We start from the raw sequence: 6,219 nt of genomic DNA, 5'->3' as shown, positions 1-6,219 counted from the left end.
AGTGTCACTGACGTCACAGTGATGTATAGTAGCTACGGGCCAGTGTCACTGACGTCACAGTGATGTATAGTAGCTACGGGCCAGTGTCACTGACGTCACAGTGATGTATAGTAGCTACGGGCCAGTGTCACTGACGTCACAGTGATGTATAGTAGCTACGGGCCAGTGTCACTGACGTCACAGTGATGAAGCACATTATCCACAGTAGTGTTCTTATGAACCTTCGTCATGACATCCTCTTCAGCGAACAGCATGGGTTCATGTGAGAGTTGAATAGTCCGGACAGTGACTATAGACAACATCCCTGGTAGTCTCGACAATGCTGAACAAGTTGATGGAATTCTCCTTAATCTGTCAAAACCTGTTGACAGAAGCTTACTGACATTGATATTTTCGTTCCACACTGAGAACATGAAACTTACATGTACCAGTGTAAGTTAATGTGAAATCAACATCTGCTCGTCACATGACTTAACTCTGATAATTTGCATCACATGACTTAACTCTGTTGTGTTGAGTCATATGGCCGACACTGATGTGTTGTGTCACATGACCCTATGCTGATATGTTATGTCACATGACCCTATGCTGATATGTTATGTCAGATGACCCTATGATGATGTGTTGTGTCACATGACCCTATGCTGATATGTTGTGTCACATGACCCTATGCTGATATGTTGTGTCACATGACCCTATGCTGATATGTTGTACCACATGACTCTGTGCTGTTATGTTGTGTCACATGACCCTATGCTGATGCATTGTGTCACAAAACTCTATGCTGATATGTTGTGCCACATGACCCTATGCTGATATGTTGTGTCACATGACCCTATGCTGATATGTTGTGTCACATGACCCTACAATACTCTGTTATCAATTTGTGAAGCCTATGGAAATAAAATTCAAATGAAATATGCACTTTGTAGATACACATGTATTTATATGTCGACATTAATTGGTGCAGGATACTGTTCGCAAACTGCTGTAATTATTACCTTTCGTACGTGTTTCTCTTTATCACATCATCTAAATTCATTGCTGCATTTGAAATGCCATTGTCAACTTTCCTGATATTCCTTGGTAACAGGGGGAGAAAGAAAGTCATTAACGATGTAGGTTTGGGGTGTGGGGACATTCTACTCTTCAGGTAAAGCCTCGTGGTTGGTGACCCAGTTCAAGTTCTACACCCTCAGATAGAATTTCCTCTAACAATATGATCCTCTCTTTAAAGTCATTAGTGTCTGTAGCTAACATTGCAGGAAACACTATTGAGTTGACTTGGCCCTAAGCGTCCTATAACGCAGCCCAGTGGTTTCAAATACCCAACCTGCAATCTCGTAAAAGCCTACTTCCATTATATCCTCCTTTGTTGTTATTGGTTTCTCTGTAAATAGAACACTCTGTATCCATGGATACTGTTTATCACGATTAGTTCAAAAGTCTGTATCAACGAGGACAATTAAGCAATGAATTGTGTTGATATTGCATTTATAGTCTATATGAACGACATCGCTTTGCAAACAAAAAGCACAGTACAGTGTGTAATTTAGTGTGCACTATGTTTTGTTTACCTGCAAATTAAGTTGTGTCATTCATATAGACTGTAAATGCAATATCAATACAGTTCAATGCTTAAATATCAACATTTTTGCAATTTTTTGATATCTTAAAAAGGGAATATATTTAATTCTACATATGGTTTAAGTTAGTGTATGTAACATGTATGAGGGTTAGTGGTATATAACTTTACAATTATGACGTCATTGTTATTGTGATGTAAACATGTCATCCAGTGAATCTCGGTGAACATGCAGCAATTTCGCCGCAATATTTTGGCACTTATTGCAAGAGACTCAATATTTCTGTAAGGGGACTACTCAGACTGCCATTGCTCCAATACCTAGTGCTCCTCGAACTCTAATTTATCCCTGACCACTCAAAACATTAGTATTTAACAGAACAGAAAAACATTTAAAATCCTTGTGATGGTTAAATACAAATAAAATAAAAGACAAGAGTTTCTTCGTCTTCCCTAGCGCTTTCTCCTCTTTAGAAGTTCATCAGGGGAATTGTGGTGTAACCAGCGGTGATAAATACCCATCAATTCGCCTAAACAAGCCCTATAAGGCAGAAAGGCCTAGCGGTAAATTTGACAGATTTATTATTTTATTCTATATATATATATATATATCTCTAGTGGCATGTAAACAAGGGATGACCTGGCGATTACAGATGAGGTGTTGACATAACCTGTAGTAACACTGGCGACAACATTGATCGGGCCTCTATCAAAGACGGACATCACAAAGAGCATATTGATTATGTGTCGGTGAACCTGTTGATTTCCCACGAAGCTGTGTAGTTATACAGCTACACCTTCCAGCAGCTTGTCACAGGTAATTAGTACCTGTAACACTAGTGTTTGATGTAGACAGAGAAATGTCAACTTTGTCTGCATCACACACGAGCCTGATTCATTATTTTTCTCCCACTCCTTCCTAATATGAAAAAAGGTTGTAATGGTGAACTAGATGTACCGAGCCAACGCACTAATCATTAGCATGACTCTTAGTCTGTGCTTAATGAAGTAATGACAAGTTTCTGATATTTTCATATCCTGATTGGTAATCGTGTAATCCTGATTGGTTATAATGTAATCCTGATTGGTTGTTTTGTAAACATGATTGGTTATAATGTAATCCTGATTGGTTGTAATGTAATCCTGATTGGTTGTTTTGTAATCATGATTGGTTATAATGTAATCATGATTGGTTATTTTGTAATCATGATTGGTTATAATGTAATCATGATAGGTTTATAATGTAATCCTGATTGGTTATAATGTAATCCTGATTGGTTATAATGTAATCATTATTGGTTATAATGTAATCCTAATTGGTTATAATGTAATTATTATTGGTTATAATGTTATCATGATTGGTTATTATGTTATCCTGATTGGTTATAATGTAATCATGATTGGTTATAATGTAATCATGGTTGGTTATAATGTAATTCTGATTGGTTATTGTGTAATCCTGATTGGTTATAATGTAATCCGGATTGTTTATTTTGTAATCATGATTGGTTATAATGTAGTCCTGATTGGTTATAATGTAATCCTGATTGGTTATAATGTAATCCTGATTGGTTGTTTTGTAATCATGATTGGTTATAATGTAAACATGATTGGTTATAATGTAATCATGATTGGTTATAATGTAATCATGATTGGTTATTGTGTAATCCTGATAGGTTAATCCTGATTGGTTGTTGTGTAATCCTGATTGGTTATTGTGTTATTCTTATTGGTTATAATGTAATCATGAATTGATGTGTTGTAGGATATGTTATCATGTTAGCCATACATGTCTTGGTTGAATAATCTGTTTGGTGAACAAGAAATTATTAAATCAATCCGCGGTACCTCATCATTATATTACATAACACATTGTACAGGAACATTCTGTGGATGAGTTTATTGGACGACATTGAAGTCTTTGTTGATTTGTTACAGAGACGGACCTAGATGTGACACAGTAGTGGACTTCTCTAACGAGGAGTTCATTTCTGGCTTGTCCTGCTCTCCTAGCATTTCGCTGTTGGAAATTTTAGTAGTATCCTAATAACACTGTTTGTGTGAATGATATCAGTGGTATTGATTAAAGATATTATAACAGAGTTGTTTTGATGCGTCCTCTGATATTCTCTGGGATGGGGATCAATTACAAACAATGAGAGCTGTAGGTAGCTGATATCTATGACAGTGACGTGGATTACCTGACCTAACTCTCATGTTTGTATGGTAATCAGGAATGAGACTGACATGGTTAGGGAAACATAGAGGATGTGACACTCAAATAAATGATATTAATGTAGAGAAACTTGATTTGTATACGGTGGATTGATTCCGATGTGTTTGAAATGTAAGACATGACAGCGAGGATGGGAATGTGTAGTGTTTACAGTCGGAGATTACAGCAAGGCAACGGCCATAACATACTCATCAACGGTAAGTCTTCACTGTCACCTAGTGACATCAGGTGCAACTAAAACTGTCACTGTAAACTTATGACATCAGATACACTTAGAGCTGTCAGTGTTACCTGGTGACATCAGGTACAACTAGAACCATCAGTGTTACCTAGTGACATCAGGTACAACTAAAACTGTCATTGTTACCTAGTGACATCAGGTACAACTAAAACTGTCACTGTAAGCTGATGAAATCAGATACACTTAGAGCTGTCAGTGTTACCTGGTGACATCAGGTACAACTAGAACCATCAGTGTTACCTAGTGACATCAGGTACAACTAAAACTGTCACTGTAAGCTGATGACATCAGATACACTTAAAGCTGTCAGTGTTACCTGGTGACATCAGATACACTTAGAGCTGTCAGTGTAACCTGGTGACATCAGGTGCAACTAAAACTGTCAGTGTTACCAGGTGACATCAGATACACTTAAAGCTGTCAGTGTTACCTGGTGACATCAGATACACTTAGAGCTGTCAGTGTTACCTGGTGACATCAGATACACTTAGAACTGTCAGTGTTACCTGTTGACATCAGGTACAACTAGAACTGACAGTGTTACCTGGTGACATCAGGTACAACAAGAACTGTCAGTGTTACCTGGTGACATCAGATACACTTAGAGCTGTCAGTGTTACCTGGTGACATCAGATACACTTAGAACTGTCAGTGTTAACTGTTGACATCAGGTACAACTAAAACTGTCAGTGTTACCTGGCGACATCAGGTACAACTAAAACTGTCAGTGTTACCTGGTGACATCAGATACACTTAGAGCTGTCAGTGTTACCTGGTGACATCAGGTACAACTAGAACCATCAGTATAACCTGGTCACATCAGGTACAACTAGAACCATCAGTGTTACCTAGTGACATCAGGTACAACTAAAACTGTCACTGTAAGCTGATGACATCAGATACACTTAGAGCTGTCAGTGTAACCTGGTGACATCAGATACACTTAGAGCTGTCCGTGTAACCTGGTGACATCAGATACCCTTAGAGCTTTTAGTGTTACCTGGTGACATCAGATACACTTAGAACTGTCAGTGTTACCTGGTGACATCAGGTGCAACTAGAACCATTAGTGTTACCTGGTGACATCAGGTACAACTAGAACCGTCAGTGTTACCTGGTGACATCAGGTACAACAAGAACTGTCAGTGTTACCTGGGGACATCAGATACACTTAGAGCTGTCAGTGTTACCTGGTGACATCAGGTACAACTAGAACCATCAGTGTTACCTGGCGACATCAGGTACAACTAGAACCGTCAGTTTTACCTGCTGACATCAGGTATGACTAGAACCATCAGTTTAACCTAGTGACATCAGGTACAACTAAAACCATCAGTGTTACCTGGTGACCTCAGGTGCAACTAGAACCATTAGTGTTACCTGGTGACATCAGGTACAACGAGAACCATCAGTGTTACCTGGTGACATCAGGTGCAACTAGAACCATCAGTGTAACCTAGTGACATCAGGTACAACTAAAACCATCAGTGTTACCTGGTGACCTCAGGTGCAACTAGAACCATTAGTGTTACCTGGTGACATCAGGTACAACGAGAACCATCAGTGTTACCTGGTGACATCAGGTGCAACTAGAACCATCAGTGTAACCTAGTGACATCAGGTACAACTAGAACCATTAGTGTTGCCTGGTGACATCAAGTACAACTAGAACCATCAGGGTAACCTAGTGACATCAGGTACAACTAGAACCATTAGTGTTGCCTGGTGACATCAAGTACAACTAGAACCATCAGGGTAACCTAGTGACATCAGGTACAACTAGAACCATCAGTATAACCTGGTGACATCAGGTACGACTAGAACCATCAGTGTAACCTAGTGACATCAGGTACAACTAGAACCATCAGTATAACCTGGTGACATCAGGTACAACTAGAACAATCAGTGTTACCTGGTGACATCAGGTACAACTAAAACTGTCAGTGTTACCTGGTGACCTCAGATACACTTAGAGCTGTCAGTGGTACCTGGTGACATCAGGTACACTTAGAGCTGTCAGTGTTACCTGGTGACATCAGGTACAACTAGAACCATCAGTATAACCTGGTGACATCAGGTACAACTAGAACAATCAGTGTTACCTGGTGACATCAGGTACAACTAGAACCGTCAGTTTTACCTGCTGACATCAGGTAC

The 6,219-nt window shown here is 39.2% G+C and overlaps 1 protein-coding gene across 5 annotated transcripts in view; it reads left to right on the top strand.

Annotated features, from left to right (window-relative positions):
* Positions 1-6,219, top strand: part of LOC110464060 — a 36,797-nt gene that overhangs the window by 9,099 nt on the left and 21,479 nt on the right. Inside the window, exon 2 of one of the 5 annotated variants that reach the window (XM_021519081.1) lies at positions 2,204-2,402. The exons of 3 other annotated variants lie outside the window; for them this stretch is intronic. The gene's annotated coding sequence lies outside the window, so the exon portion shown is untranslated. Of the gene's footprint in view, positions 1-2,203; positions 2,403-3,717; positions 4,019-6,219 lie in introns of those variants that run through there. One more of the 5 variants, XM_021519080.1, reaches the window with a different exon arrangement.

This window comes from Mizuhopecten yessoensis, unplaced genomic scaffold (assembly GCF_002113885.1).
Source record: "Mizuhopecten yessoensis strain PY_sf001 unplaced genomic scaffold, ASM211388v2 scaffold10953, whole genome shotgun sequence".
Taxonomy (NCBI): Eukaryota; Metazoa; Mollusca; class Bivalvia; order Pectinida; family Pectinidae; genus Mizuhopecten; species Mizuhopecten yessoensis.
The sequence above is the reverse complement of the archived record's forward strand: the minus strand, read 5'-3'. Positions and strand labels throughout refer to the sequence as shown.